This window comes from Lepisosteus platostomus, chromosome 6 (genome assembly GCF_059453375.1).
Source record: "Lepisosteus platostomus isolate fLepPlt1 chromosome 6, fLepPlt1.hap1, whole genome shotgun sequence".
Lineage (NCBI taxonomy): Eukaryota > Metazoa > Chordata > Actinopteri > Semionotiformes > Lepisosteidae > Lepisosteus > Lepisosteus platostomus.
Genome location: NC_142616.1, coordinates 45626398 through 45646261, shown reverse-complemented (window position 1 = coordinate 45646261; position 19864 = coordinate 45626398). Strand labels below are relative to the sequence as shown.

The following is a 19864-nucleotide window of genomic DNA, read 5'->3' as shown; positions in this document are numbered from 1 at the left end:
CTTTTGAAACTTAAAACTCCCTAATAATGTGTCACAGTAATGGTGATGCTTCAGTCTGCAGTGTTTTTAATTTCATTGTTATATAACACAATGGAAATGTGCGCATAACTATAATTAAGTATACCACAGGGCTTGTCAAAACATGAGATTTATTTAAAATATTTAGGACATTAGCAGTCTGCTTTTTTAGATGTCCTTAAATTTACAAATCCCCCTTCAGTTAAAAAATCTGGTGTTATTTCCTACTCAAAAATCACAGGCCAAGTTAACATGCATTTCTCCCAATGAAAGGACTGGAAAGAATAGTGAAGAAAAACATTGCTAAGAACACACAGGACCTTATTGACTCCCTGCAGTTTTTGTAAAGGAGGCTTTTTTCTTTGAAAATTTAGGGTAGACAGACCTGTTTTAATACTTTCTACAAATCATTTGTTGAAAGTGTTTTAACTTGTTGGTTTGGCAACACCAGTAATGCAAGATATAATAAGTAGGGAAGATAGTAAAGATAAATAGCAAAATCTCTGGGGCAAACAGAACAAACTAAATGCCCTCTACGAACATAGTCTTTTACTTAAGACTAAGAGCATTCTGGAGTGTGTAGTACACCCCTTCATTGTGAATTTAAACTATTTCTATTTGGGAGATACTGTACCTCTGTGCCCCCAGGTGTGATAGAAATAGAATCCGCAATTTTTTAGGCCCTCTGCTATCTCATTCCCAAAAGATGCAAATTATTCTTATTAGATAAGATCACTTTATTGGCCACATACAATTTCTTGCACTAGGAATTCATCTTTTCACATACTCCAGTTTGACACTCAGACAGGGAGAGAAGCTTGGGGTCAGAGTTTAGGATTAGCCATTGTACAGCACCCCTGGAGCGGCTGGGGTTAAAGGCTTTGCTCAGGGGCCCAATGGAGTAGGATTCCTCTGCCGGCCACAGGATTTGTACTGGCAATCTTCCAGCCACAGGCACAGATCCTTAGCCACAGAGCCACTGCTCCGCTAAACACTGTTGTACTGAATTATTTGTTGGTGTTTGTTTTTGTTGTATAATTGTGTTTGATTCTACCTATAAAATAAATTTTCCCCATGGTATAATAAAGGTAAATTAAATTGAATTGAATTACTTTTCAGAACCATTTGTAGCGTCCTAAAATCATAAAATTTGTGCTATTTGATATAGTTTTACATACTTTGAAATAATCAGTTTTAAAAACATAATCTAAAGTATGAAAGCTGTCAAGAAACAGGTTTGTACTTATGAGGTGACAGGTGGGCTAGAGTTCTTTCACTATGATATGAATGTATAGTTTGATAATCTGTAAGAGTCTGAATGTTGAATCAGTATCTGTATGCCCTCTGACATTAGTGTTTTTTTCCCTACAGTGCTAATTTATGACACTGTGAAAATCTCCAAAAATGCCAGGAGGAGGGCTGTAGCTGTGGCTGTTGCAAGGATGAAAAGGAAGCAGGCTGCCCAGAGAACTGAGCCATCCCACTGTATGTTTTGTATTTCTTATTATTCATCTTTTTTGTTAGTTTCTTCTTTCTCAATTTATTTTACAGTATATACTGTACCTTATAGGTAACTTTTTACCTATTGTCCACCCTCCTTCCTGTATAAGGTTTTCCTGCTCTGAGACTCTTTCCCTCAACAGATGGGGAAAGTAAAGGGATTGTCTGGATATGTTTTATAACATCACTTTATTAACCCTTTACAATTACTTGCATTAGGAATTTCTTTTCGAATTAACATTATCTTTCAATGTTCCATTGGTTAATTTTTTTAAATAGTGACATATCGTAATTAAGACTGTGAAAATAATGATTAACATTAACTATCCTCCTTTTCAGCCAGAAATCTCCATATGTCAAACAGCTCAGAAATGTTCTAAAAATAATTTAAAACATAGTTATATAGTTATAAAATAAACCCTAATAATGATGCATAGTTAAAAATAAGAATAATAACATTTTAATGTTAAGGTTAAGCTTAACAACAGTAAAATGTTTAATATGACAGAAACACAGGAGAGCTATGCTGTCTCAGTTAAAAAAAAGTTGCAGAAAACTACGGACATTTTTGTGTTAATAGAGCCATTTAGCTGCGCTAGTAACAAAAAGCTAAATGTGTTTCTTAGCATTTTGTTTATCAGTATCTATGTTATTCAGGTCCTGTGGCACTGTTGGCTCTGTACATATTTATTACCTAAAAAACCTCAAGACTATTAATGAAATGTAACACTGTAGCTGTAGAAGATCCAACAATTAATTACATGGCACTGCATTTCAGTCAGGGCATGAACTTGCCAGGAACAATATATGGACATTGAAAAATGTTGTTGAAAATTACGTTTTATGTATATGTGAGTTTTTTTATTGCCACAGTCAAATATAACTTAACAGGATTCACAAATATTTTTTTTCTGCCCGCTGTTTATTGGGGCATCTGAAATACTGGTCTTTTATACTACTGTACTTCCTGTATTCACAAATATGTTAATGAAATGCTTTAAGAACTGTTGAAAACAAAATGAGAGGTAATTCGGCCAATAATCCTGAATTTTACATAGGTCCTGAATTGGTCAAGTTTTGTACAGACAATTCTGATTTGTGGTTTCATAAATTTGAACTTTTCTCAGGGTTGTCAGAGATTGTGTCAGTCTTTTAAAAAAAAAATATTGAAAGGTTTTTATTTTTATCAAAATATAATTTTATTGTGGATTTAATATTTAAAAATATTCAAAGGAATAGTAAAGGAAATTTTATCATACCCAAAGAAGAAAGAGTGAGCACAGAGGTCAAACTAGTATAACAACTTGAGCGGTCTGAAAATGTCTTCCTTATATTGAGAAATAATTGGTATAACTTATCCAGTGGCCTGATGGTAATTTTATAATCATTGGCTAAATTTTTAAAGCCCACTCTTCCTCTGATTAACTTAGATGATGTTTTATTTTTATTTTGCATATTTAAAGAAAATTTGCGACTGTTTGTGCAACTATGATGGTAGTTTTTTTATATTAGGTGTTATATTTTTCTGCACGTAGCTCATTTTTTATAGACATTCTATAGCTCTACACATCACACTAATCCACCTGGATAAAAGGAACACCTACAGTATACAAGAATGCTGTTCATTGACTTTAACATAGCATTTAACACCATCATACCCATAAAACTTGCTACCAAGCTCAGGGCTCTGGGTCTAGATACCACCCTCTGTAGCTGGATCCTAGACTTCCTCACCAGCAGACCCCAGACTGTTAGGATTGGCAACCTCACCTCCAACACGCTCACCCTTAACACCAGTGCCCCTCAAGGCTGTGTGCTCAGCCCAGTGCTTTACTCCCTGTTTACCCACGACTGTTCTGCCAAGTTCAGCACAAACACCATCATCAAATATTCCGACGATACCACAGACGTGGGCCTCATCACTGACAACGATAAGACAGCCTACAGAGAGGAGATAAAACATCTTGTAGACTGGTGCTGAACCAACAACCTATGTCTTAACATTAGCAAAACCAAAGAGCTGATCCTTGACTTCAGGAGACAAGGAAAAGTCCACTCCCCCTTCTACAGATGCAGCCATTCAAAATGCGCGGTACAAACCCGCGGTACGGTAAACTACCCACAAGCCACCGCAGGGCACGGTAAGTGATTGGCTGGCCAAAATGACCGACAGGGGCACTCGTGGTGCATTGGTTGGTAGTGAAAAGATTTAATCATTTAATGTCTTTACTGTGCACAATTTAATCCGCTTAGTTTTGAATATTTATATGGAATTTTACCACTAAAAGGAAATTTTAGTAGCTGAGCATAAAAAGAAGAGCAGCATAACGCATCTGAAGGTCATTAACGATATTAATTTAGGAACATAAATATTACTGTATGTACTTAAACTGTACTGTGTATGCCTGGTCTTGGTAGTTTAAAGAAAAAATACACACCAGTCTTCCATTTCTCCCTAAACATTTTAAGCATGAAAGTTTTATGAAACGGTACCCAAATATGCGATTGCTGTATAGAATGAATTTTAATGTAATTTTTTTGCACATTTTTTTTAACATTTCCATCGATTGTACAAGCACTTGGAAACTGTCCAATCCCTAGTTCATCAGGCATTTTCTTTTACGCTGCGGGCATTCTCCCGGTCTGGCGCCGGTCTGTGTCTTCTAGGATATAATGCCAGCAAACTCTTGTTTTTATGTCCACTATAACAGACAATCTCCTTTGCTTTTAACCGAGCGTTTAATAATTTCCTAAAATGAAAATGATTTACTTTATTTCCCTCACGGGATCAATAAAAGTATCTATCATCTATCTAAACTATGGGACAGAATTCTGGGGTCTCCCCATACCAGAGATTATGGTAGGGCTTCAGAATGGTGATTGGCTGACACCATCTGACACCCCTTTTATTAGAGAAAAAAGACGTGCTGGTTTGCTATACATACTGTACCAGGAAGAGGATTTCTTTCTATTCGAAACGTGTATTTCAAACGTTTAAGAAGTAAAAACCTTACAGCGTACACAGATTTCTAAACTGATCAGGATTGTTATCTTTGTCTTATGCATAATAATGTTCACCACTCTGTCCAGAAAATTAATAATAAACTTTATTTTATATAGCGTTTTAAACGAATAAGTAATTAGATTGCTCATAAACCTAATCATTTATTCTACATAAACACAGCGTAATTGCTCTCTGAAAATGATTTTTCTTTTTATTTAGGCTCAGATTTCAACTATAGATAGTATTATTAATAACCATAATAACGACCAACCAACAAAAACAACCATATAAACATAATACCAACCAAAAACATAGATAACAACCACAATACAAAATCAAATCAAACCATTAAACTTTCTCAAATTCCTCCGATTATCATACTCCCGCCCCTTATGCAAAACCAAACCCTCCTCCCATCCCAGTTTATCCTCTTTATTATAAACAAAATCCACCTCAATTTTCAACATAAAGCATTACACAAAATCAATACCTCAACATGTAACTCCACATTTCCAAATAGACCTAATTTCCATAGCCCTGCACCCTATGCAAAACCAACATCCCTCCCCTGTTCTCTCTCTCCGCCGGCGTTTGTAATTGTTTTTATTTTTAAATAAATTTTAGCAAAGTCATGTATTTTAAAAATCTTAAGATTTCTATATTTATGTCTTTATTTAGTGGTTTCATTAGTGACAAAGGCTAAACTTTCTTGGAAAAATGTCTTTTATGTAAACCATGTTTGCTATTAATTCATTTAGGGCTAGAATATGTTCATTGTCTTCCAATGAAACAAGGGTTCCTTTCGCCGTAGTCGGGTTGACATTAGAAGCTTGCCACGCCCGGACTGTTACACCAACGCATTAGCATGTTGAAGCAATTTCATTGAGGAGCCTAGCTTTCTTAACTAGTAAGTACTGTACTTACTGGGTTTTTGAAGGGGGGAGGTGTCTTTCGCTGGAAATCTCGCCCCCTTCTATTTTGAAAATACCTGTGAAACCTGTTTAATTCGTCACAGCCAGCACTCCCGCAGAGAGGTGGGTTGTATTTGCAGTGCATCGGTAATACAGTAGATGGGAAAGCCAGAGCCGACCGCTATGCCGCCACGTGTTATGCTCTTCGTTAATGTCTAAGCTGGAACACATCATTATATCTCATTTTGTATTTCTTAAAAAAAAAAATTGTTTGCCCAGCCTAACAGTATTGTTGTTATTGTTTTTAACCTGTAAAGCGCTTTGAGGAGCCACCTTTAAAGGCGCCATATACAATAAAGTTAATTATTATTACTATTGTTAATTTGCTGGACAGAGAGGTGAACATTATTACACAGAAGACAAAGATAACGATTTACGTTGCATTGTGCATTGTGCTGCTGTAATACAGTTTTAAATAATTAAAAGTCTAAACAGTATCAGCTTTATTTATGAGTTTTAAATAAAGGCGATTTAAACGCGATTTGAATCAATATAAATGTTTATATTGTAACGCATAGGTGACTATTCATTGTTATTAAAATGACTTAAATTCGATCATGTTGTGATATTTAGAAATATACATTTGTTTGGTGCGAGTGAAGTTTTATTTAATCTCTGAGGCATACTGATTCTTATGGAAGCCAGTTTCCGCCAGGGAGTAAAAAAAAAAAACACACTATGGTATTCTCTCTAATGTAGTGCAGTTAAAAACATATCTCTAATGCTGTTCCTAAATTAATATCGTTTAGTTTTCAACTATGTCATTTTATAAAAATGGGAGATATGTACGCGTTACTGAAGCTAAACGTTTAGCCTTTGTCACTAATGTAACCACTAAATAAAGACATATAGACATATAGAAATCCCTACGTTACAGACTGTATTTGGCTGGTATTGGTAGTTCAAAGAAAAAATACACACCAGTATTCTGCTTTCTCCCTAAACATTTTACACATCAGAGTCTTACACGTGGTTATTTCGGAAACGTTTGTACAGTACGTGCTCCTTCTGACCATGTTACTGTTTACTGTTACTGACCATATTAAGTTTAAGTGCCTGTGGGCACTTTTCCTGTCCGTGGGGGGTGGACCGTCTTTCATTAGAAGGTTAGTCTGTTCTACTCTGAGAATGTAGAGGGGGTGGAAAGTGCCCGCGGTCATTTTATTAGTATTAAAATTCACACTGAATCCCTTGAGAAGATACGGACATAAGAATGTTCGTGCATGGTCAAAAAAATGGCATAAAAACGACAAAGTGAAGGCTGTGAAAACATTCACAATGTACTTTATACACAAAGCAAGTGTTCTCACAACTCTAGGAGGTTTCGTGAAAATGCTACAGGCATGCCAAAATCGTTTTTTTTTTTTAATTCAAGGTGACTTTACCGCGGTTTTCATTTTCAGATTGTGAATCAAAAAGGCATTTAATTAAACACGCGATTGCGATTTTAATCAATTACTGTATTGATTGAAACACACATTCTGTACAGATACAGTACAGTCACATTCTCCAGTGGTGTAAAACGAATTAGCAGGTGATTGAGATAACAATGCACCGCCCACTGAGTGGAATGTTCTCATTTGTTCTAAATTGTAAAAAGAGGTAATAATTCCGTGTCGCATTAACTAACCTCTTCAGTTTATTCCGTCAAGACAGTACATGAATATAATTATATCGTTATTAATTTGTTTAGATACGCAATTCCATATTATATTCCCTGTTAATCAAATTCTAAAAGTATGCATTTGTTAGATAACAAGCGAATTCACAGAAAAGGTTAAAAGACTATCACTTTACACAAAGTATATAATCCTAATATAAGTCTAAATCCTAATATAAGTCTAAACAGTATCAGCTTTATTTACGGGTTGCAATTTAAAAAAAGTCAAAAACCGCACTCAAAATGCAATTTAGAGCTTTCTGGCAAGAGGAGACACCCAAATTAATAATGTAACATGCCACTGTTTGTGCATGAACAAGGTTATACTGCTATTTCCTTAGATACGCGATGCCTGTCTGTCCTGGCTGTGCTCTCTCGCTCTCTCTCTCTCAATTCAATTCAAGGTGCTTTATTAGCATGACAGATGGGTACAATCAGTGTTGGGTATTTACTTTGCTTTGAGATGCCACTTTTAAAGGTGATATATAAAGTCTGAGTTCTTGTGTCTGTCCTATCCGAACCCAAAAGTATTACAATATGTATCTTTATAGCAGGTGGTGTTCAGCTTTTTAGTATAGATTACACTTTTCTAAAATGTATTTAAAAAATAAAAACAATTACAATCTAATCTTTTCACGTTTGATCCCAAGATCCCAAGAAAAATAAATCTAAACGGGGAGAAAGCTATGCTGAAAGTTTATTAAGATACTTAGAAGACAAAGATATCAATTTATGTTGCATTTGTCTGATTGTGAATCAAAAAACACACATATTTTTAAACCCGCGTTTGCGATTTAAATCAAAATGTGATTTAAATCAATATAAATGTTTATATTGTAACGCCTAGGTGACTATTCATTGTTATTAAAATGACTTAAATTTGATCATGTTGTGATATTTAGAAATATTAATTTGTTTGGTGCGAGTGAGGTTTTATTTAATCTCTGACTCATTCATTTTTTCAAAGAAATGTTTGTTAAAAAAAAGTCACAGCTCCAGCGGGATTTGATCACAGACCACGTGACATGGGAGTCAGGAACCTAACCCACAGCGCCACCAGCAAGGTCGCGTGCAGAATGCTGAAAAAGCACTACAGAAACATTATCAACAGACAATGTACAGAGTGTACTATTCTTGTGTTGCAGTACATTAATATAATTATATCGTTATTAATTTCTTTAGATACGCGATTCCATATTATATTCCCTTTTAATCAAATTCTAAAACTATGCTTGTTGACTCCGGTATCACGTTAGTTAAAGACTTCGATGCTTAAAATGTTTAGGGAGAAATGGAATACTGGTGTGTATGTTTTCTTTAAAGTACCGAGACCAGCCATATACTGTATGTTTAAGTTCCAAAATTAATATCGTTTATGGCCTTCACACGCGTTACAGTATGCTCCTATTCTTTTTATGCTCAGGTACTAAGATTTCCCTTCAGTGGTTAAATTCCATATAAATATTCAATACTTAAACGGGCACAGTTAAGACATTAAATATACATATACATACTGTATACAGTACAGTTTGCATACAGTAATATGTTTATGTTCCTAAATCAATCTCTTTTATGAGCATGTGAAAGGCATGGTGAATCGATTCTCAAAAATTACTGTACTTTGCATGATTGGAAACAAATGCGTGATTGCGAAATGCTGTGGTGTTACTTTTACAAAGACGGTCAATAAAAAAAAGAATGTGGACCAGGGCAATACTTTGAGTTTACAGCTTGTCCAAGGTCATTCATTATTAATACTATTAGTATATCTTGGTTAAAGACTTTGATGGCGACAGCTCAAACATGAGAGGTTGAGCTTTATTAGCTCCACCTTGCGGAATTTCCGGATACTGTTATTTTACTTGCGGTATTATAGGAGAATTTACGGTAACTCGCAGTAGACTGCGTAAAGCGTACTGCAAAATAATGCAGTATCGCCCGCTCGTTTTGAATGGCTGCATCTGTACATTGAAGGGACTGCGGTTGAGATGGTGAATAACTTCAGATTCCTAGGTAAGGACCTCACATGGGCACTCAACACCTCCAGTCTTATCAAGAAGGCACAACAACAGCAGTACTTCCTGAAAAGGCTGAAGAAAATATGTTTGCATCCACAGATTCTCACCAACCTCTACAGATGTACAGTGGAGAACATACTCACCAGCTGCATCATAGTCTGGTACTGCAACTTATATGACCTTAAGGCACTGCAGCAGGTGGTCAAAACTGCCCAACACATCATTGGCAGTGCCTTACCATCCATCCAGGAAATCTACAACACCAGGAGTCTGAAAAAAGCCACCAAAATTATGTCTGACTCCACTCACCCCAGTCATAACTTGTTTGTCCCCCTACCATCTGGTAGAAGGTTCTGGATGCTCCAGTCGCACACAACAAGACTCCAAAATAGCTTCTTCCCCAGAACTGTCAAGCTGGTGATGCCCCCACTCCCTCCCATCATACTATGATCTCTCCTCACTTCTTCCTGTACCCATAATGACTGTACTCCTACACCACTACATACACAACAACTAAATGTAAGCCGAAATTGTAGTAAGCCGAAACTGTACTGAAAACTGTTAAGTTGTACTTTTTAATAATCGCTGTATTATTTCTGCACTGTTCGCCGTATTAGTTTTGCACTGTTTTGGTCCTGTTTGTATACTTTTCTCTGTGTATTTACACAGTTTTGACAATTTGCACTGGCACATTACTGGTGTTTACACTGTTATTGTTATAGTATTTATGTCTATTGTCCTGTCTGCTGTTCTATACTGTACATGTATACTGTACATACTGCACCTGAGAGACTAATGAGAAACACTTTTCACTATTCTATGCACCTGTGTAAGTATAATGACAAATAAAGTTTAATTGAATTGAATTCATTTAATTTCCTGCAGATTTATTTACATTTTTTGTAATACAGTATTTGTTGAATGCTATATTTATATACGCAATCAATGTAATTATAAATAGATCACTTGTCTCCTATATATTTTGGTATTTTTTGTATATGCATAAATAAAAGAAGTATTTATTCATTAATTTAAAGTTATATACTAAAAGAATCAAAGAGATTAAGAAGCTTCAACAACCTCTTAAGCACTAGGTATATGGGTGGGGCAGGCAAATAAAATGAAATACCTGGCTGTTATAGCTGCATGTTTTGGAGTGTTTTGCTCCACCGCAAAACAGCTGCACATGCTGAATTCTTTCAAAGAATGCTCCCAAGAGTGCAAACAATGAGAGGGTCAATGAACTGGGTGTGACAAGGAACTAAATAGGTCTCTGAAAAGATGACCAGAATAATGAGTCAATCAGGATGCTATCAGATTTTATAAAATGAGAGGCAGGAGCTAAATGAGCATGCTACTGGTTGGGTCTACTCTGAGGCAGATATTTTACATGCTGTATGATAGTCAATGATAGTTATAAATATTTTGAACTGAATTACATATTTATTTCATTTCTAACTTAAAATGTCTTGATTTACAAAACATCTAGCTAAACTTCTATTGTGTAGTGGATTGTGTCTTTTAACATTGTTACGGAATAGGAGGTTTAAAATGTAAAATGATGGATTGTTAAAATTATAAATAAGCAAATCAATATCAGGTCCTGATGCCAGCTTGCTATGTAAACAAATTATAAAAAGTAAAAAATTGAGACCGCCAAGGTTATCTGGGAATAGTGAGCAGTAATATAGCACATTTTCTTTGTTCTTTGGTACAGTGTGGTAACAAAGTAATAACCAAGTGGCAAAAATGACAGTTGTTTATTACAAATATATTAAAAACATGAATGAACACTTTAACACTGATTATTACTAGGTTTTACAGATGTTTATAATATTGTGGTTCCACAATGTTTTCTACAAACACAAAGAAATGCAACTCGCGCTCGATTTAAGGAACAACTACAGTAAAGGAAAAAGATGTAACCTGTGTTTTATAAATAAACAGTCCAATTTAAGATGAAATCGCTGCCTAAAACAGATGCTGAACCGGAGTATTAAGAATATATCCTATGTGGAATAGTGTACCCTTTTCCCTATTTCAAAAAGTAACCAAAAATAGGAAATCTAGATTTCTAATAAAATCAACAGTCCTGTATGTAATGGCTATAGTCTCTTTAGTGTTGAAATTACCTGGAAGTTCTGTAGTCACAGACTATGCAGGACACCCTCACTGTCCATTTGATTCTCCGGTCTCTCTATGGCTCTCCTACTCTCTTCTATCTCCCATCTTTCTCTCCAATTTTATGTCTACATGGTCTTTTATCCTATTGTCTTTATTGATGCTTTAAGAAAGCTGACTTAATGAGTACCCATCAATGGTTGTAATTAAATCTATTATAATTTTATATGTAATTGTGACATTGTTACACTCCCAATATCCAACAATATGTGTTTTTTACATCCTACAAAGAACAAAACAAAATAACTGAATAAAATTGTTTCCCTCAGATTCTCAGGATGTCACATCATTATTTGCAGCATCTAGTGTTTCTGCAGCTGCTCAACAAGACATCACAGAAGAGTCACTTATTCCAGGAACGTCAGATATAATAATGGTCAGTTTTAGTTTTCTCTGTTTTTATTTCATGTGTCTGTACCTAGTAAAAAGGTCACTTTAATTTTAAAAGATTTTAGCTTTAGATTAGAGTTTTGAGAATATCATTACAATCATGGTTAGGACAGTAAATATACTGAGCAAATAGACAGAATCATCGAATTTCAAACTTTATGGCAGAAGCTGATTCATTCAAGCATATGTCCTGTAGTGATTCTCTGAATCTTACTGAACACAGTCGCTTTAACAGCTTTTTTCTCAGAGCGACTTTGGACATCATACTCCCAGGCTTTCTGCACGAATCTCTTAATATCAGTCATTTTCATGGTCTGTGCATCTGTATGCATTAAGATCATATTTCTGACTGATGGGTGGAGATTCGCAATGAATAAACCCTTGAAATGTGTGTTCTCTTCGCAACCCTCATCATTTCGCCCTGCAAAATAAGTTCGTCTAAGTCTCTTGTAATATTCGCGAGGGGACTCTGCTCTCTCGTGCTTAATGTTAAGGGCGGCGGCTATCGCGGCAGTCGGGTCAATAAACGCACTGTATTCTTCGATAAGTGCATGACAAAGCTGCTCAAAGTCATTACAGACTTCTTTCATCTGCCTAGCCACCCACTCATGTACAGCTCTGCTGGTAGTTTTCCTGACCAGAAACACTTTCTCCTGTTCTGTGGCGTTTGGCAGGTACTGCAGGTTATACCTGAGGTCTTGAATATAACTCTCGATATTATTCTCTGACACTGCGGGGTCAAATCTCTCTATGTCCTTCGCTAGCTCTCTCAGAGAATGGAGATTTATCCTTCTAGCTTCTCCGCTGACGGAGATATGGAAGAGATCGTGGTCAGACCTGTCGCTGCTAGAGAGAGTGCTTAATAGCGACTCGAATTCAGACCTTTTAGCAACCATCGTTAAACTTAAAGAGTATTACTTTTAAGTACGAAATCACAGTTTTACCACAGAAAACCACAAGATCAAGTATGCAATCAACCCGGTAGATTGCAAAAGATCACAAAACAATCAAGCACTGCTTAAAGAGCAAGGGGAACTTTTTTCCTTTCGGCTTTCAGCACACTGTATTGTCGTGTATGAAACCCGCGGCGTTTTATATTGAATTATTCCGCTTGGTTGACTCATTTCAGTCTTGCCACGCCCGTGCCAGGGACGCCAAATATGTAGTGATTCTCTGAATCTTACTGAATCTCTCTGTTGCCTGTTTTTACCTGGAGGAACTTCAGCTCATTGATTGGCTGAAAGTTCCATGGGCATCAGAGTCCCACGTGGGTTACTCGGCCCTACCAGTCCCTGATTGGTTGATCAAGGTGAGATATGAGTCACTTACTCCTGACACTTAGTAATGCAGTCCAGATGTCCAACTGGCACTCCCTAGACAGATAGGCGCCAATGGATGACCATTGATCATGATAGCCAGGCTTAGCTAAGTGCATCCCCCTTTGGGAGCTGTCTTTTATCAAAGGAACCCTAAATCAGCCTGCATGGTTTCTCTGTGGCTGCACCACAGAGATGAACAGAGAAATGAGGCCTAATTTGGGAAAGCTCAGAAACACTTAATTCTGCCTTATTAATAAGCCTCGCCACTACATATCCCCCCTTTTTGAAGGTCACGAGGTCCTGAGGCATTGTTGCTTTCAAAACAAAACAGAGTTAAGTGATGTCCCTTGCCATTAGAACATTAATCTTAAATGTCCACATTACTCCTCGAGAATTCATACCGGAACCAGCATTGGATACAAACAGGATGAAGAACATCTGGAGTATGTATAAACACGGTAGGAGACATTATCTAAGTCTAGGAATTACACATCAGGAAGTTCACTGTCAATATCTGATACCTCTGTAGTAGATATTTGGGAAGAAGTAACTTCCTTTCTTTTGGCATGCTACCTTTGACTCATTCATGCTACCCAGAGTACATCTTGATGTGAGAGTACATCATTCAGAGTACAATGTCAGTCATGATCCAGATACCTGGCAGTAGTGTTACAATAACAACAGTTCCTGTTCCAAGCCCCCCCGATAAACCACAACACTTGTGTTGGGTATCTGCTAGGGTGGTTTGGAGGTTTGTTCCATTAAAGCAAACTCAACTACCTGTACCTCTTCAGGGCTTACTGTTTCTTGGATTTCTATCCAATTCCTTAGTGTGGCACCTGAAGGCATCCACGACCTCAAGTTTGGTCTTAAATTGTCTGGTTCCAGACCGTACAGTATTAAGTTCAAGAACACTGTGGCCTCCTCGGGAACTTGCAGGAAAACTGTTTGATTAGGTAGCTGCATTGCGGTAGCTGTATCATGCCTGTCACAAGTCATAGTGTCAGTTAAATGTGGTGTGCTGACCAGCCATTTACTTCCCACCTGCTCTTCATGGGGTTCATTAACCTCCCTCTGCCCATTAGTAGCTTTACACCCTTCATTGGTGAATCGTTTAGACACAGCCAATGGATAGCTTTGGTAGCCAAACCTATCTCAAGATTTGGAACCGAATTCAATCTTGGATTGCCTTCTGGGTGAGCTATGAGCGATGGGGTTAATGTCACATAGTCCTCTACTGAGAAGAGTGGAATTAAGTGGGTTGGGAATTGTGCCATGGTTAGACTGGCTACAGTGGCACTAAACTCCCTTAACAGGTCTTGTGTCAACATTCTGGCCTGTTGCACACAAGCATAAACCCACTGTATAACACCAACAATCATGTCCACTGGTTGGGGAATAAGGTTTAACCCTGTTGCATAGGAAGTTGCCTGTAGGGTTTTCCCTAAGCTTTCCAACTTTTGCAGCTGTCGATACAGTCTGTCACTACCCTCTGGCCTCTCTGACACCTGCCTTCTTGGGGCAGTCAGGGTGAGAGTGCCAGTAGCACACAAACCTACCAGAAAAAGCAAACGTGCAACAGTGGCGGCAGCAATCAGTCCTCCCAAAAGTCTTTTCGGGTGGCTGATCCCAGTCATCTCCTTCTGGGTGACTGTTGCCTTTCTAAGCTGGCGCAGCATGTACATGGTGTCTTCCTCAGTATGCCATGTGGCATCTTGGGCACCAACCTCCTGGAAATCTGGGGAGATCTGACGCAGCTGCTGATGCTGCTCCTCCTTTTCCAGGGCATCTGCTTTTTCAATTTGTTCATGCCTGTGCTCTAGGAACCCTCCAGGGGGTGGTGCAGCGGTGGAGCATGCCTGACCCTCGGCTGAGTGGTCATCTGGAGCACCTGAGTGATCTGGGATTGTTACCCCATTCTCACTGTTCAGGTCCACCCTGCACACTTCCTGATTGAGGAATCCCTCTATCGGCATGTTTACAATCGTTCGCTGGGCGTGGGTGTAGGACACCTGCTCGCTCCCCCCTTCCCTCGCTAGGGGTTCAGGGAGCTGCCCCAGCAGTGGGATAGCTAGTTCACTGTCTTTGAATTTACTATCACTCACCAGGCCCATGTCAGTGCAGGAAGGGATTCTGACATCCCTCTTTGCGATGTCCTGCACTGGCAGGCGGGTGACTTGACCATCCAGCTCCAGTCTGGCTGAACCACTGTTGGTCAGACTCAGACTGACAGGCTGAGCTGGTGGCTGTAAGAAAACCGGCTCGGCTTTCATTCCCTGTCCCTTCTAGGGGACTGGGTGTGTTGGAAACCCTGCCGTTGAGGCAGGAACAATCAGGTCAGTCTCACTCACTACCTGGTAGTTGTGAGAAATAATGTTACCTGACTGCAGGTTCCCTGGGTCAAAGCAGAGGGAATCGGCATCTGGGATCAGGTGTGTCCACAGCGCAGTAGTCTCAGAGTCCAGCTGGACCTCCTGTCTAACCTGTGAATGTTGCACCAGGGGCACTTGGCGGTGGCCCTGTGACAGCTGCTCAAGCAGATCCTCACTAATAGAGGACCTCTCAGGGCTAAGGGTGAGGGCTACATCACTAACTTGCTCTCCTGCCATCTGGATCCCTTCCACCACTGCAGGGTGGTGTTCCTGACCCCTCTTGGGTGCCAGGGTGCACAGGGAAAGCTCCTTTTCATCGCCAGGTGGGGAGATCTGCTCCTCTTTAGGGATGTAAAAGGTGTGTGCTTTACCTGGTGGATCAGGCGGCTGCTTGGAGCACCGCTCCTGTGGCAGGGAGGCTGTTGTGACCTCAGCCGGGACACGACTTCCCTGTATATCCGGGGAACAAGAAAATATTTTTATTTCTTGTCCAGAGGGAACAGAAGAAATCTCCACATAGGCTTCTGTGTTCGGTGGGCACTGTGTGAGCACAGTCTGCCTCTTGGCCCCCCTTTCCTTCTGTACAGAAGGCTTAGGAGCCTTGACCTTTTTCCACACTTTGCCTTTCTGGTGATCCACCAAAGGTTCCACTCTGAGTCGCATGCCCTTTTCTTTTTCAACCCGTTTGAGCTTGCCGTGTGACATCAAACACCTTTCAACCTCAGTGTCAATCAGTGTCTCACTGTGTAAGACATCTCCCATGGCAGCCTTGAGGTAAAAGCTTCCTGCTTTTCCTCTGTGTTTTACTGCCTGCTCTGTGACTTCAGGGGTGGAGTCAGCACTCACTTGGGAGTGGCTGAATTCATCCAGGCAGGAACCCTTCCGCTCAATCAGATAGACTGAGGGAGGGAGAGGGGGCGGGTCTCCGCCTCCTCCAGTGGAGAGTATCAGCTCATTCACGCTTCCGGCAGCCTTGGGGAGCGGTTGTCCCTGTCCTAATAAAGCTTGTTAAGCCTGGCCAGGCGGGCGGCTACTGAATCCTTTTGTTCAGCCTTTTCTAGCCCTTTCCCTTCCCCGGTGTTCTCATGGCACTTAGGACGCTGGGTGCGGTCCTGTGTGAGTGCTTTGGAACGGGGCTTAGCCAGCTCAGGAGCCTGTGCTCCTTCGAGCAGGGGGGAATTAACCCTGCTGGCTCTGACGGCGAACACAGTCGCTTTAACAGCTTTTTTCTCAGAGCGACTTTGGACATCATACTCCCAGGCTTTCTGCACGAATCTCTTAATATCAGTCATTTTCATGGTCTGTGCATCTGTATGCATTAAGATCATATTTCTGACTGATGGGTGGAGATTCGCAATGAATAAACCCTTGAAATGTGTGTTCTCTTCGCAACCCTCATCATTTCGCCCTGCAAAATAAGTTCGTCTAAGTCTCTCGTAATATTCGCGAGGGGACTCTGCTCTCTCGTGCTTAATGTTAAGGGCGGCGGCTATCGCGGCAGTCGGGTCAATAAACGCACTGTATTCTTCGATAAGTGCATGACAAAGCTGCTCAAAGTCATTACAGACTTCTTTCATCTGCCTAGCCACCCACTCATGTACAGCTCTGCTGGTAGTTTTCCTGACCAGAAACACTTTCTCCTGTTCTGTGGCGTTTGGCAGGTACTGCAGGTTATACCTGAGGTCTTGAATATAACTCTCGATATTATTCTCTGACACTGCGGGGTCAAATCTCTCTATGTCCTTCGCTAGCTCTCTCAGAGAATGGAGATTTATCCTTCTAGCTTCTCCGCTGACGGAGATATGGAAGAGATCGTGGTCAGACCTGTCGCTGCTAGAGAGAGTGCTTAATAGCGACTCGAATTCAGACCTTTTAGCAACCATCGTTAAACTTAAAGAGTATTACTTTTAAGTACGAAATCACAGTTTTACCACAGAAAACCACAAGATCAAGTATGCAATCAACCCGGTAGATTGCAAAAGATCACAAAACAATCAAGCACTGCTTAAAGAGCAAGGGGAACTTTTTTCCTTTCGGCTTTCAGCACACTGTATTGTCGTGTATGAAACCCGCGGCGTTTTATATTGAATTATTCCGCTTGGTTGACTCATTTCAGTCTTGCCACGCCCGTGCCAGGGACGCCAAATATGTAGTGATTCTCTGAATCTTACTGAATCTCTCTGTTGCCTGTTTTTACCTGGAGGAACTTCAGCTCATTGATTGGCTGAAAGTTCCATGGGCATCAGAGTCCCACGTGGGTTACTCGGCCCTACCAGTCCCTGATTGGTTGATCAAGGTGAGATATGAGTCACTTACTCCTGACACTTAGTAATGCAGTCCAGATGTCCAACTGGCACTCCCTAGACAGATAGGCGCCAATGGATGACCATTGATCATGATAGCCAGGCTTAGCTAAGTGCATCCCCCTTTGGGAGCTTTTATCAAAGGAACCCTAAATCAGCCTGCATGGTTTCTCTGTGGCTGCACCACAGAGATGAACAGAGAAATGAGGCCTAATTTGGGAAAGCTCAGAAACATTTAATTCTGCCTTATTAATAAGCCTCGCCACTACAGTCCTCAACACTTGTTTTCCCTAAAATTTAGAACTTAAAGTAAGAAAAGTGTAGTGATATCTGTAAACTAGACCAAATATCTCAGACTGGGTATAACTGAAGTATGTTATGGTTCAGACAGACTTAATAAATCACTTGACTTCCGTTTTTAAGTTTCAGGTAAAAAAGCTTTCTCTCTCACTCTTTCTCAGACATAAAATTCTTTCAGGCAAAACTGAACTCTTCCGATAATATGCAGTACTCTGCCTCACTTTAGCTCTTGTGAAGAACTGCACCAAGATAAAAAGTCAGTGTTTCACTCCCCTGTGTGATACAATGCAATACAGTAAAATTACTTCACCTCTCTAAAGTTGGAATTGATTGTACTGCAGCAACTAATAAAATTAGTTTTAGTAATTAATGTATGTTTAATGAGTAGAAACTGGTTGTGTTTTACACCCTGTTTCCTAGTGATTCATTCCAATATCTACCAAAGGAATGTTCTCAGTAATGAGCCTGAACAAATTCAAATTAAGGTTGTGCTTGGCAGATGACAATCTACTGTACATGGTGTGCTATGGATGTCAGTATCTCACCCACTTTAAGGGATTAGTTAGTGAAAAACACGTTTGGAGTGCTCAATAACTTGGTACATGTAAGATAGTTATGTTATACTGTAACTTACTGTATGTTAAATGTTTTACACACAGGAAACAGTTAATGGTGCATCATAAAATTAAATGTAGCAAATACAAAAATACTAAAAATGTTTAGCATTTTAAAATTCTATATGAAAAAGTAATCCCTATTTGGGCAGTGTAAGATTGCTTTTGGGTCTATGTAGTCCAGCCACGTAAAATGGTTGGGCACCCCTGATATAAGCAATATGTTAACATTTTTGCCGTTTTCAAAAGTGATTTATAAAATTTCCACCCCTCTTTAGTTTGCTTATGTGATTCATATATCTTCTTTATACAGTTCAGTCTAAAGAACTATAGTAGGCTGTGGTATAAAACATATTTTTCTACCTCGGTAGGTGAAGTCACTGAAAGCTAATGTTGTGGAGTCCCCTACTGGTGTAACTTCAACAGTGCAAGGAAAGAGCGTTCTGAGCCTGAATAAGTGGGAACCACTTCCCAGTGAGTATGAAAACCATACAAATATTTTTTTTCGAAAAAATTATAGTGTTTGTGAAATCAAGAGGTTTAACATATTGTTTCACTTCAGAGAATAGTATAAATGTCTAAAAAATAATTTATTCAAGTATTTTCAAACTATTTTATAGTTCAGGGTCACTCACCACTTATGTCCTTTGAATCGATATTGCTATAAATTTAAATCAAGTCATCCAAAATGTACTGTATGTCTGTACTGAAAAACTCACCAAAAATCAAATCTACATTTTAAAATGTTATTAATATCGTTTATTCTTGAAAATAGACTGGTAAAGGACTATATGTTCAAAAGTTGGAATTTTAGTATTCAGTCCTTCTTAAGATACTGTATATAAAAAATCTTTAAACTTTAAATACCTCATTTAAGATTTATATACATTTCTGTGTTAAAAACTCGAGACATTTAATGCTGTACACAAAACAAATCATTTTTAATATACTGTATATGCTGCAACTCTGTAGACCACTCATCTAACTGAAGTAATAGGGAAACAATTTGGAACTAGAATCTTGTTTTTCACCTTTATAATTAGAAATATGGTAGCTGTATAAAACGCTTGTGTTATCCATTTTCTGTGATGCTAGGTCTTATAAGAACTTAAGGCTGCCACATTAATGTGAAACTAGGAAATAACTGAAATCTGGCTTAGGGATGATGATGTAGACAAATATATAATTAATTTTTCAGAAATACAGTCATAACA

General features: G+C 38.8%; 1 long non-coding RNA gene across 2 annotated transcripts in view; it reads left to right on the top strand.

Moving 5' to 3' along the window:
- The window catches only part of LOC148661807 (uncharacterized), a 30723-nt gene that overhangs the window by 4266 nt on the left and 6593 nt on the right, over positions 1–19864 (top strand). For both annotated transcript variants that reach the window (XR_015939606.1, XR_015939607.1), the window contains exons 4-6: positions 1390–1503; positions 11622–11728; positions 19022–19124. This is a non-coding gene — a long non-coding RNA (uncharacterized LOC148661807). The remainder of the gene's footprint in view (positions 1–1389; positions 1504–11621; positions 11729–19021; positions 19125–19864) is intronic.